Genomic DNA, 14539 nt, shown 5'->3' with positions numbered 1-14539 from the left:
TGAAATTAGCTGGAAGTACCGAAGGGATTCTTCAGAAACAAACGCGTATTGCTGAATATGTAATTGGCCTCGCAGGAATGAGCTGAAAATTTTTCCAATTAGCTGAAAATATATTATTAGGAAAGTACACACAGAATAGTTAAGGTGAACAAAATCACGCGCAAAATTCGTGAGTTTTAACACGTAGTGGTGGTTTTAAAATAGCAAGTACGGTACTTTGGTTTTCTGTTTCTTGTTTCAATTACTCTAACTATTATTGTTTAATGCCGTGTCGAAATATTTTGCAAAACAAATTTTTCATAAACGATAAATTTTAACTCGCATTACTTCAGGGCTGCTGACAATGGAAGATTTTTAGGGGGACGGTAGATAGAAAGGAGGTTATGAAGCAAAATACAGCCCAATGACGTCTGCATCTGCATTCACGTCCGGAACTCGTACCCTAAACGTTCACATGCCCATTATGTTCCATAAGTATATATGGGCTTGGTACATGAATCTTTAATTACCAATAACACTAATTTACTGGGTAGCATTATATTAGAAGTTCGTAATGCGTGTGTGTTTTGCAAACTGGTATAAAGTCATTCAGGAATAAATTTTCATTTGGTCTTCGTTGCATTGAGCCTAGAAGTGTTTTGCTGATAACGAAGTTGTGCGTTGTTGTAAAGAATGTTTTTCCTTCTCCTAGGGTACATTGTGAAATACATATTTACAGTAATTTCTGGGAAACGGTGTTCCTTGTATTATATAATTGTATAATGTGATCTTCATTGCCAAAGGAGGTATTAGAAAATCCCGAAATTGTGTAAATAAGAGGACTAGCTTTAACAGCTTTCCTTTGATGGTGCTACATAGCCTTCCCGGTTTGGTGCCTTCTTTTGATAATTACTTACTTACTTTAACAGCTTTCCACGTGACGTGTTGCTAAGTTGCTCTCTAGGAACAAGTGGCCGCTACAGGCTGTAAAGTGCTTGTAGGTGACGGTCTTCTGGCTGGAGACTGGTAGACGTCAATATAGCCATAACACCCTGGAGATGGTGACGTGTTTTGTAGTAGACCCAAGGATGTGTCTACTGTGATAGTATAGGAATGTAGGCGTGCTATACATGGCTCACGGCAATATACAGTAATTTGTACGAATCTTGTCTGGGCGATGTATTAGTATTCAGTTTTAAACTTTTAAGGCAACAAAGAATTTGGATACTGGTTATTAATAACGGTATTGGTGTCACAACCTCAAGTGCAGGAATATAATTGTGCTATACAAAATGTTTTTGTAATTATATGAGCAGTTGTTACATTAATATTTGGACGAAATAATTGTAATTGTTTTTTGAGTAGCTAGCAAATTCAGTAGTTTACTAATACTTGATAATAGCTTGTGCAATTTTGTATTTAATGACTATATAACAATTTTACCAGATTTTTAAACAACTTATTTTATAAGAGGATTTAAGGAAAATGCCAAAGGTTTGATAATAAAAAATTATAAAATATATTGCATTGTTTTTAAATCTTGCATTGCCACACTGGTCGAATGTAACATGGTATGGTTGCCTTAGGCCGTCATGCTAACTCTTGACAGTTAGGCTATACGATATTAAGAGATAGGCGTCATCATGTAAAATATATAATATTGGTTACATGGTAATTTTTCTTATTATACAATTTTATATATTTTAACTAAATGGTTAATGGCCAGATTGCGGCTTTCGTGGTGACGAGACAGACCAGAGGAAATGAGGATTAGTTGGTCATAACTCTTAATTCATTGTCATGGGACAGACAGCCAGTTTGTACATAGTATATTAGGCTTGAATTGAGCACCCCCCCCCCCAAGGGTTGAATTACTGACACTCCCCAGCATACATCCCTACAACAAGCTGACTGAGTACTTATTTACTGCTAGGAAGACTGTTATGAGGTGATGGGACATGCACCCAACCATTTGTGCCGCCCGGGATTCGAAGCTGGAATTCTTGATTGAGAGTAGAACGAACCTGACTGTACTACCAGGACACTCTTTAAAGGCACACACCTATGCGCTAAATCTTGTTACATAGCATCTATACCCAGTTATCCACGTCTACCCATAATTATTTTACCGAGTTCTCTTCTTGCTCTCAAATTTATCTTTATTAAAGATGAGCACACCATCTTAAATTAATAAACCTGAGTTGTATGATTTATTTACTATTAACTTTAAAATCTCTCCATCATACTTTAATTTTTTTTAATCCAATATCTCTCAAGTCTTGGATTAACCATTTCTGTAGTTAAAGTATTTCCAACCTTACCTGAATTTCTCAAGAGGGGCACCATCTCCAGTGACCTCGACGGGGACAGCTAGGAAACCGGTAGCTTGTCAACGGTCCCTCCCCCCCGTCATCATTCCCGAGGATTTTCCAGCCGAATTAAAAATTACATTTACTCTACTACTACAACCAATCATGGGTGTTTCCTCGATGTTTTACGGGGGCTCCTTTCTGCCCCACTTGGGCGGTCGAGTCTGACTTCTGCGCCACTCCTCTCAGGCGAAATCCACCCACAGATATTTGACTTTGCCACCTATGCATTTACCGTACATGGAGACCTATATATTTGGTTTACTTTAAACTGTAGGTTGGATCTCGTACGCATCCCTCTGGCTGGTGTGCGTTGCTTTGGCACACTTTCCTACCTCGTAGCAAGGTGTATTGGACCTCTGATATTTCAATTCACTGTTGAAAAGGGGGGGGGGGGGGAGAAAACTGCTTGGGACGACGCACTCTTCTCACACTGCCTCCTTAGCTGCCAAAGTAGGTGGTATCCTATGGCTCCGGGGCCCTACCAAGAGTACCTTGGTACTCTTGTGGTAATTGACATTTCTACTCCCATCAGATTCAACTGATAGGCAACCATGCCCTTGAGTCGTTGAATCTTGGAAATTCGATTTCACCCCTCTCCCAAAGGGTCGCTCTGTCGGCTTCAGTTCCTGCCTTGTTGGTTCCAGTTCTGTCCCTCCGTCTGCTACTTGCGTGGCAGGGATATCTCCCACTTAACCTGTGGTGACTTCTGCTTCCCTTGATTAGACACCCTCCCAGTTAACTACTAAAAGGGGGGGGGGATAAAGAAGCAGCATCGTAATGCTCTCTCTCTCACTGTTCACTTACACGCTCTTACACTCCAGGATTTAATTGATCAGCCTATGTGGGCATAATATTCTAAATAAGTTTCGTATTCTAATGAGCCCGTCAGGCTTGACCTACACCTGCATTATCGCCCCTTCAGTCTGCAAGTGTGGGGAATTCTGGCTCCAGTATAATACTAATAAAATATATAATTTTAAGAATGCAAAATAATGATTAATTCTAAGATAGCTCGAAGGACCAGAAGGAGTAATGAAATGAGAAAATCAGTGGCTTATAGATCTATGATTATGTGAATAAATTATATTAAGCAATGACTGTAAATTAGATAATTCTAGAGCCAGCCTCCCATGACTTTTTTTGGGGGGGGGGTATTCTACGGGATTAATCTGTGTAACATATTATGCAATAATAAGTATAATATGCACACACAGATAATGAGTAAATTATGTAATGCAAGAAATACTACTGCAATGTGAAGATTAATAATGCATAAAAGGCAGTATAAGATATATATATATATATATGGACTCTGAATAATAAGGTACTATCTACAATGAAAACTGATTAATCTCAGCTGTGACAGAGGGACTTAGATGCAGTCCACTGTACGCCAGTCTGGAAACAGTTTGAGATAGTGATACTTGGAGCACGTGAGGTTATGGCGGTCACACGCTTCCTCAAGGGTGTTGCACCATGATGGGATTATTTTTTACGCCCCAAGCATAACGACATGGCCCCTACATGATCTTATTTAAGAGCTCGTTAAATAGAACAAATGAGGTAAAAATGCCTGCCGAACTGGTGTCCGTGATTCTGGTAAGCTGCGTCCTCAATCCAGCATCTAGGAATATCAGGATGCCGTCAGGATGGCAAGATTTGTTGGACCGCTTCAGCACCATCACGCTTGTTGATCGAATATGGCGAGAATCCTCTCCCGTCCTTCCCGAAAGTCGCGCATGCGCAGTAGCTCACCGTGAGGGTTCGAGCATAAATTATATTTATTTATTAAAGCTAAATAGGGAAGGAGGCGTTTATGAACACTCTTGATGGTTTAGATAAATTCTTTGTGATGTTTTAATTCTCACAGTGCAAATCAGTTAATGTAGATTGCACAAATAAAACAATACTTGCTTGGTGGTGGAAGTGATGTTAGATTATGATGTTATTTACTGGAGCAGCGCTCCTCTCCGTTGTCTCCTCCTCTTCCTCCTCCTCCTCCTCCGGACCATGCCCGCCCGCCTCTGATCTGTTCTCCCGTTTCCTTCCCTCCGTCTTTACTCAGTTTACCCATGCCCCCTAACCCTGACTTTGCTGACCCTGATCCCGACCCTGATATTCTTTAACGTGCTCTGTTGCTCTTTCGCCTTTGTTTCTTCCTTGTTCTCTGTTTTTGTCCTTTCTCTTCTCGTCGTTGTCCATTCTTCAATGGAACGTTCGAGGTTATTACGCCAATTTCCTCGAACTCCAACTTCTGATTTCGCGGTTTTCGCCCCTTTGTGTCTGTCTCCAGGAGCCAATGCTTGGTGCTCGTCCTGGTCGTTTTCGTGGCTATTCCTTTCTCTCCCACCCCCCAGCCATTGCTGGGGCTTCTAATTCTTCTGCTCTCTTGATTCGGGCTGATGTTCCCTTTGTTCCTTTACTTTTTCCTTCGCCTCTGCATTGTTCTGCTGCTCGTATCTTTGTGGGGAAATGGTACACAGTTTGTTCCATATATCTCCCCCCGAGTGTCCCGCTCTCTCTTCCTGATTTGAAACGCCTCCTAGACTCCTTGCCGGAGCCTGTGCTCCTGCTGGGTGACTTCAATTGTCGTCATATAATATTTGTTATATTATCATAGCAATATGGAAGTTGTAGTGAAGGACCTGGTGACTCTAGTGGGAGCCCTGAGGACAGAGTTGGACTCTCTGCGGGAGGAGGTGCGTCAGCTTAAAAAACAACGAGAAGTAACGAAGGAGGAGACCAGCAGTAAAGGGACCTCGTCTTGGAGAGTTGCGAAAGACAGGGGCCTTAAGAAGACTTTGATAAAGCCGCCTTCAAACGCCATAGCAACTTCAAATTCATTTGACGTTTTGGAGGACGAGTGCTGTGGAGAGACTGTGGATCGCGCAAAAGGGAAAGCAACGAAGAGAAAGGAAGCGCAGGCCCCTCAGAAAGTAAAGGAAGTACCTAAGCAAACATTAGTTGTGGGAGATTCCCAGATAAGGTATTTGGATAGAACGTTTTGTGCTAGAGATAGGGGGAACAGGTTAAGGGTTTGCTATCCCGGAGCTGGCATTGGTGATATTATAAACAACATGAATGATATTATGGCTGGTAATGGGAACAATCCCATTATTTGCATTAGCGTGGGAGGAAATGATGTTGGTCGAGTCAGGAGTGAGGAACTGATTCAGAGGTATAAAACAGCCATAGAGTTAGTTAGGAGCAAGGGAGGAATCCCGATCATATGTGGCATTCTTCCAAGAAAGGGAGTGGGAAATGAATGGATATCGAGGGCACTTGGTGTCAATTGCCGGCTGGAAAGATATTGCAAATCAAATGCAATATCTTTCATAGACAACTGGGAACACTTCTATGGAAGAAATGAAATGTATGCTCGTGATGGGGTGCATCTATCGAGAGCTGGGGTTGTTGCTGTTGCGAACTCGCTAGAAGAAGTGGTTAGAGGTGTTTGTTTGGGTTTAAACTGTTAGTAGATAGAGGTATGGGAATTGATTTGGAGGAAGGAGGTAATAAAAGTATGTGTTTGTGGGAGAAAGGAATTGGCAAAACGATCAGGGAAAGAGAAGGTCCGCAAAATAACAATTCACTTAGGGTATATTACACTAACAGTAGAAGTCTAAGAAATAAAATTAACGAATTAAATGCTCTTGTCTGCACAGAAAAAATAGATATTATTGCACTTACCGAAACGTGGATGAATGTAGAAAATAGAGAACTATTAGCTGAATATCAAATATATGGATTTAAACTATTTCACACAGATAGATATATTAGACGAGGAGGTGGAGTAGCCATATATGTTAGGGACAATTTGAAATGTAGTCTCAAAGAGGGAATCAAAACAGAGCCACACACAGAAACTATTTGGATTGAATTAAACGAAAAAGCTAATAATATTATAATAGGAGTAATATATAGGCCACCAAATTTAGACAGAATGGAAGCAAAGCATCTATGGGATGAAATATCTAGAGCATCTAGATCTAACAGTATTTATGTCATGGGTGACTTTAATTTTAGCGGAATAAACTGGTTGAACAAAACAGGGAATAGTGAAGCAGAAGATTTTCTAGAATTAATTGACGATTGCTTTCTTACGCAACACATTAAGGAACCAACACGGGAAAATAATATTTTAGATTTAGTGTTAACTAACAGGGAAACGCAAATTAATGACATCGAAATAGGGAGTGAGCTAGGGAGCAGTGATCACAAAGAAATCAGATTTAGCATAGAATGGAATAGACCAGTAGGAGAAAATTCTGTTAAAGTGCCAGATTTTCGAAAAGCTGATTTTAATAGCCTAAGAAATTTTTTGGGTCAAATTGATTGGAAAGGCTTGGGTATGGGGTGTGGGCCGGTCTTGGAGCGAGACATGAACCCAGCGATAGGTGACTTAAATGGGGATTTCGATGTGGATTCAATATATAACTTATTTAAGAATATTCTAAACAAAGCACAGGAACGTAGTATACCATACAAATTGAATAGATCGTATACTAATGACCCAAAGTGGATAACAAAGAATTTGAAGAACCTTATAGGTAAAAAGAGAGCTTGGTACAAAAGGATTAAAAATGGGGAGGTCACTTTAGAACAGGAATTCGTACAACTGGTTAGTAATGTTAAAAAAGAGATAAGGAAAGCAAAAAGAAACTATGAAGTTCGCATAGCAGGGCAAGCAAAGACAAATCCTAAAGGGTTTTTTCAGTTATATCGTACTAAGACTAGGGAAAGGATAGGTCCATTAAAAACTGAGACAGGTCAAATAACAGATAGTGATGAAGAGATGAGTAGTATTTTTAATAAATATTTTGTATCTGTATTTACTAAAGAGGAACTTAACAATATGCCTTCAGCCGAACAAGTCTATGTGGGTGGGGACGAGGACAGGTTGACGAGTTTAGCAGTTACCAGGGAGGATGTTCTTAAACAAATAGTAAAACTCAAACCAAACAAATCCCCAGGGCCGGATGAAGTGTTTGCCAGGGTGCTTAAAGAATGCAAAGAGGAGCTTTGTGACCCACTGTCAACCATATTTAATAAATCAATAGAGTCAGGCAGAGTGCCAGAGTTTTGGAAAGTTGCTAATGTGATACCAGTTTTTAAGAAAGGAGATAGATCACTTGCGTCTAACTATCGACCAATTAGCCTAACGTCTATTGTGGGAAAGTTACTCGAATCTATAATAGCAAATAAAATTCGTCTTCATCTTGAAAAACATAAATTAATAATTGAGTCGCAACATGGTTTTATAAATGGCCGTTCATGTTTAACAAATTTGTTATCTTTTTATTCTAGCATTGTTGAGGCAGTTGATAGTGGTAAGGATTGCGATGTTGTATACCTTGACTTTAGCAAAGCTTTTGATACAGTGCCACATGAAAGACTGATTAAAAAAATAGAGTCTCATGGTATTGGGGGTGCTATATTAAGCTGGATTAGGGCATGGCTATACCAAAGGAAACAGAGAGTTAGTATAAATGGAATCAAGTCAGAGTGGGAAAATGTTGTAAGTGGAGTGCCTCAAGGCTCTGTCCTGGGACCTCTGTTGTTTATAATATATATAAATGATTTAGATTCAGGTTTGAGTAGCAACATTTGCAAATTTGCCGATGATACGAAAATCGGTAGGGAAATTAATTCGGAGGAGGACTCACTATCACTTCAAGTTGATCTAGATAGGGTTTTGAAATGGTCAAAGGATTGGCAGATGCAGTTTAATGCTGATAAATGTAAAGTTCTGAGGTTAGGTAATGATGATAGAGTTACAAGATACGAGCTAGATGGTGTTGTGATTGCGAAGTCGGATTGCGAAAGGGATCTGGGAGTTATGATTAGTAAGAATTTAAAACAAAAGGATCAATGCATAAATGTTCGTAATAAGGCAAATCGGACACTTGGATTTATTAATCGCAGCGTTAGTAACAAGACACCTGGTGTGGTTCTCAAGCTATATCTTGCTCTAGTTAGGCCCCATTTAGATTATGCAGTTCAGTTTTGGTCGCCATATTATAGAATGGATATAAATTCACTTGAACGTGTCCAGCGTAGGATGACTAAGTTAATTCCCCAAATTAGAAATCTTTCATATGAAGAAAGATTAACAAAGCTTAAGTTGCATTCACTGGAAAGGCGAAGAGTTAGGGGCGACATGATAGAGGTTTACAAGTGGGTGAATGGACATAACAAGGGGGATATTAATAGGGTATTAAAAGTATCAACACAGGACAGAACACGAAACAATGGGTATAAATTGGATAAGTTTAGATTTAGGAAAGACTTGGGTAAATACTGGTTCAGTAACAGGGTTGTAGATTTGTGGAACCAATTGCCGCGTAACGTGGTGGAGGTGGGGTCCCTCGATTGTTTCAAGCGCGGGTTGGACAAGTATATGAGTGGGATTGGGTGGTTATAGAATAGGAGCTGCCTCGTATGGGCCAATAGGCCTTCTGCAGTTACCTTTGTTCTTATGTTCTTATGTTCTTATGTTCATTCTCTTTGGGGTGACGTTCTGACGAATACCCGGGGTCGCCTCCTTGAGCCGTTTCTCCTCTCTTCTTCCCTGTCTCTTCTGAATTCTGGTGAGCCCACTCATTTGGACTCTCGGACTCGCACCCTTTCTTGTCTTGATCTTTCTCTCTGCTCTTCTTCTCTTTACTTAGATTTCACGTGGCAGGTTCTTGATGACCTCCATGGAAGTGATCATTTCCCCATCCTTGTTTCCTTTTTCTCTTTTCGCCCTTCCCTCTCTTTCCCTAGGTGGCAGTTTGCTAAGGCGGACTGGACCCTATTTTCCCTCAGTGCTACTCTCTCTGACCTCTCCCTTCTGCCCCTCTCTCGCGCTCTCCTCCTTTTTCATGACACTGTCTTCAACGCTGCCCTCCGCTCTATTCCTCGCTCTTCCTCTCGGGGTCCACGGAAGTGTGTTCCCTGGTGGAATGCGGACTGTGCTCGGGCTGTCCGCTGTAAGCGTGCAGCCTGGAAGAGGCACCGCCGTAGGCAGACGACCGATTCTTTTCTTTTCTTTCGGAAAGCGAGTGCGGTGGCCCGTAGGGCCATCCGTACGGCTAAACGTGAATGTTGGGCGTCTTATGTCTCAACAATTACGTCCGAAACCCCTCTGGCCCAGATCTGGAAGCGTATCCGCAAGATAGCGGGTACGTTCGTTCCCGATGTTTCACCGGTCCTTCACCTCCATGATACTCTTGTGGCGGACCCGTTGCAGGTCGCTTCCGAACTGGGTTCCCACTTTTCTTCTGTTAGCTCTGGTCTTCATCTTCCCCAATCTTTCCTTCTTCGTAAACCTGTCCTTGAGTCTCGTCCTTTAGATTTCTGCACTCATCTTCAGCTTCCCTATAATGATCCCTTCTCTCTCTCTGAACTTCGTTCTGCCCTGGCCCTCTGCGGTTCTACGGCGGCGGGCTCCGATGGTATTCATTATGAGATGCTTCGCCATCTCCCTCCGAGCACGTCTCAGTATTTACTGAGTCTGTATAATCGGATCTGGGAGTCGTCGTCAGTCCCTGAGGACTGGCTCGATGCCGTTGTCCTCCCTGTTCGCAAACCGGGGTCTCTGGGTACTTCCCCTAAGGACTTTCGCCCTATTGCTCTCACAAGTTGTGTCTGCAAACTCTTTGAACGTATGGTTAACGTTCGTCTGATGTGGTTCCTGGAACACCATCACCTCCTCTCCCCTTCTCAATTTGGTTTCCGCAAGTGCCGCAGCACGACAGATGTCCTGGTGAACTTGGAGGTCTATATTCGTACTGCTTTTGCTGCGAAGACCTCCGTTGTTGCCGTCCTTTTTGACCTAGAAAAGGCTTACGACACCACTTGGCGTTATCATATCCTATCTCAACTTCATTCTTTTGGCCTTCGTGGTCATCTCCCTCTCTTTCTCCGCAGCTTCCTCTCTCGTCGTTCCTTTCGGGTGCGCCTTGGTACCGCTCTCTCTCCCTCTTTTCAGCAATACGAAGGTGTGCCCCAGGGTAGTGTTCTGAGCACTACTCTTTTTCTGGTTGCCCTCAATGGTCTTCTTTCCTCTCTTCCTTCTGGTGTCTTCTCCGCTCTCTATGTCGATGATCTTACCCTTTGTTGTCAGGGTGATGATTCGCCTTTCCTTCAACGCCGGCTTCAACTTGCCATTGATGCCGTGTCGTCTTGGGCCACAGGTCTTGGCTTCAAGTTCTCTACTTCTCAGACTTGTGCCATGACTTTTACGCGGAAACGGGTTGTTCTTCGTCCCTCTTTGTCACTTTATGGTCATCCCCTTGAGTACAAAGATTCCGCGAAGCTTTTGGGGTTATTCCTTGACACTCGTTTGTCTTGGTCTCCCCATATCTCTTGCCTCCGTGTTGAGTGCTCTAAGGCCCTTACCCTCCTTCGGGTCCCGTCCCATACTTCTTGGGGGGCAGATAGGCGCACTCTCCTTGCTTTACATTCCTCTCTCGTCCTGTCTAAGCTCGATTATGGTTGCCCTGCTTACTCGTCTGCTTCTCCTTCTACTCTTCGCCGTCTTGATGCTTTGCACCATACTGGGTTGCGTCTCAGTTCTGGTGCCTTTCGTTCTACTCCCATCCTTAGCTTGTATGTTGACACTGGCTTCCTGTCTCTCCAGGACCGCCGTGATCGCTACTGTCTTCGCTATCTTGCGCGGTCCTTGCAACATCCTTCCTCTCGCCTCTGTCGTGCTTTAACTTTTACCCCTCCTGCGGTTCCTGTTCCTCTTCACCACCTCCCTCTTTCTGTCCGGTTATCTCGCCTACAGGATTCTCTTTCCGTTCGTATTTCTGATGTTTCTCCTCGTGTTGTTCCTTCTTTGCCCCCGTGGAGGGTCCCTCTTCCGCGGTTTTGTACATCCTTGACCCGTATCACTAAAGCTTTTACCCCTCCTACGGTTCTAAAACGCCTTTTCCTCGAGCACTTTTCTTCTCACTCCCGCTCCGTTTCTGTCTTCACCGATGGGTCTAAGTCAGCGGACGGTGTTGGCTACTCTGTTGTTTTTCCTGATCGCACTTATATGTGTCGCTTGCCTCCGGAGACTAGCATCTTTACAGCGGAACTTTATGCTATTCTCTATCCTCTTCGTCTCCTACTTTCTCGTTGTCAGTCTTCCTTTGTGGTTGTTGTTGACTCTCGTAGTGCCCTCATGGCTCTCGGGTCCTTTAATCCGGTTCATCCAGTAGTTGTCGAGATCCAGCATTGGCTGTTTCTCGTTCACAGTAAATTTAAGTCGGTTGAGTTTTGTTGGGTTCCCAGCCATATTGGTGTGTCTTTAAATGAGCGTGCGGATGCTGCTGCCAAGGAAGCTGTCCGCTCTTGTCCCATCTCTCGCAAAGGCATTCCGTATTCCGACTTTTACCCGGTTATCCATTCCTCAGTCCTTACCCGTTGGCAGGCTTCTTGGTTGTCTGTTACTGGTAACAAGCTACGTACTCTTAAATGTTGTGTTTCCTCGTGGCCGTCCTCCTTCCACCGTAACCGGCGGTGGGAAACAGCTCTGGCGAGGTTGCGTATTGGCCATACTCGCTTAACCCATGGTCACTTGATGGAGCGCCGCCCTGCTCCTTATTGTCCTAGTTGCATTGTCCCTCTTACGGTCATGCATGTCCTTCTTGAATGTCCTGACTTCCAGGACGAGCGTGTGTCTTGCTTTCCGACCGCCCCTCGCGGTCACCTGTCCCTCGATAGCATTCTTGGTGACTCGGATACATTTGATATCGTTCGCCTTATGCGTTTTTGTTCTCGTATTGGCATCCTTGGTGATATTTAGCGCCCTCTGATTATTTTGCGTACTTGATGGTGCTACATAGCCTTCCCGGTTTGGTGCCTTCTTTTGATAATTACTTACTTACTTACTGGAGCAGCGATTAAGCTGGGTAAAGAAATTCCAGTAAACTATTCTATACTAAAGGTAAACCTATTACTAAATAATTATTCCTGATAAGGGAAAGTAAATGGTTACACTTTTATTAAATCTACTGGTATGTGGAAATTTAGTCTCCTTGAGTGGCTGACGCAACACTACACAATTCTAGGAGAAATTACATATGTTCCACAACCTAATACAGTAAATTCCACAATACTAAGCTACATATTAGTAGTGTTAGTTAATTATTACGCTTAATACAGGAAATACTGTTGTATTAAGGATTAGTAAATGAATATTAGATGTGTATGAAGCCTAATACAGGAAATACATCCTGTTGTATTAGGGATGAGAATAACTGTTGGAAATTTCCAACAGCAAGTACGAATGTTACCTTCAATAACCAAAGGTCTGGCGCTCTCATAGTTGAGGCACATTGACTGCCTAACCTGCCCTCTTGTGCATCTATCTTGAGGTGATTTCGGGGCCTAGTAGTCCCCGCGGCCCGGTCCTCGACCAGGCCTCCACCCCCAGGAAGCAGCCCGTGACAGCTGACTAACTCCCAGGTACCTATTTACTGCTAGGGGCACTCAGGGTGAAAGAAACTTTGCCCATTTGTTTCTGCCTCGTGCGGGAATCGAACCCGCGCCACAGAATTAAGAGTCCTGCGCGCTATCCACCAGGCTACGAGGCCCCCCATTGCATTGACGAGGTCCTAGTACAAAGCTTAAATAAAAACAAAAAAAGTTGAATTTACAGCATAGGCGCTATCGTTCTTCCTTACACTGTTGCTCTTGGGAGCAGTAATCATCGTAATTGCCACAGAGATAAAAAAAAAAAAAAGTCTGAGAACAGTCGCTGTTCTCATTGTCGATACATTCATGTAGGTTCTTCGTGATAGGTATTCTAATCCTTCTGTTAAGATTACTGTTGATAGTCGCGCCCTCCAACTAATTCTTCGTGGAAAATATCCCTACCTCCATCCATCCCCCTACGCGATTGTGCAATATTTGCTGGAAATTTGGGCACAGATTCAATTTACTATAGCACTGTTCTGCTCCTTACGTGGCGAGTTGGGCAATGTCAAGTTTTGTTTCGGAAAGCCCACAGGGCCATCCATACCGCTAGTCGTAAGAGCTGGAGATTGTCTACAGTATTAATGTTAACACTCGTCTCCGTATCTGAAAGATCTTTAAGAATATGGAAATTTGTTCCAGATGTGGTGCTTGTTCATTATCGACATGGTTCAGTTGTTGCCAACACGGTGTTAGTCGCAAATGAGCTAGCTTAGCAATTACTGTATGTCGTTAGCTCCAGTTCTCTTCCTTATCTGTAATTAAATCTCGACTGAATTCACACTACACTTCAGCTCGCCTACAACAATCTCTTCAACTTTTCAGAACTCTACTATCATCGTTTGTTTTGACAGAGTTGGTGCTGCCTTTTTTGTTTCAAGACTATGGTGTTCCGAAAGGTAATGTTCTAAGCATTACCTTTTTTCTGGTTGTCCCAAATGGCCTGCCTTTTCCCAGACATTTTCTCAGCGTTTTTGTTGATCTCTCTGCTGTCGTGGTAGATTCACCCCCTCCAGCTCGCGATCTGTAACACGTCGCGCTGTGCATCCAATCACTGCTTCAAGATCTCTACCACTAAGAATTGTGCTATGGCTATCTTCAGAAGCACGCTCCTCGTCCCCCTTTGGCACCGAGGTAATTTCCTTATGTATAGGGATAACACCAAACTCATGGGAGTTGATAAGAAAAGTAAGTAATTATCAAAAGAAGGCACCAAACTGGGAAGGCTATGTAGCACTATCAAATGTGCAGAATAATCAGAGGGCGCTAAATATCACCAAGGATGCCAATACGAGAACAAAAATGCACAAAGCGAACGATATCAAAAGTATTCGGTTCACCAAGAATTCTATTGAGGGACAAGCGACCGCGAGGGACGGTCGGAAAGCAAGACATGCTCGTCCTGGAAGTCAGGACATTCAACAATGATATGCATGACCGTAAGAGGGACAATGCAAATTGGACAATAAGGAGCAGGGCGGCGTTCCATTAAGTGACCACGAGTTATGCGTGTAGGCCAATTGGCAACCTAGCCAGAGGTTGCCGAAAAAGTAGCCAATTTCATCTTCAGTTTTCCTACCTAGTGCTTCAGGCTCGCACAATCTTGTGCTACCCACTCCATTTTTTTTAGTATTTAAGACGTGCAACTTCACCAGTTTAATAATTTTCATCAATTTTATGTAGTTATGTTAAACTCTCAAGTTTTTCTCTTGTAATGTATCTTTCATTTATTAATT

The sequence above is a fragment of the Procambarus clarkii genome, chromosome 17 (assembly GCF_040958095.1).
Source record: "Procambarus clarkii isolate CNS0578487 chromosome 17, FALCON_Pclarkii_2.0, whole genome shotgun sequence".
In the NCBI taxonomy this organism is placed as follows: domain Eukaryota; kingdom Metazoa; phylum Arthropoda; class Malacostraca; order Decapoda; family Cambaridae; genus Procambarus; species Procambarus clarkii.
This window is presented reverse-complemented; position numbering follows the sequence as displayed.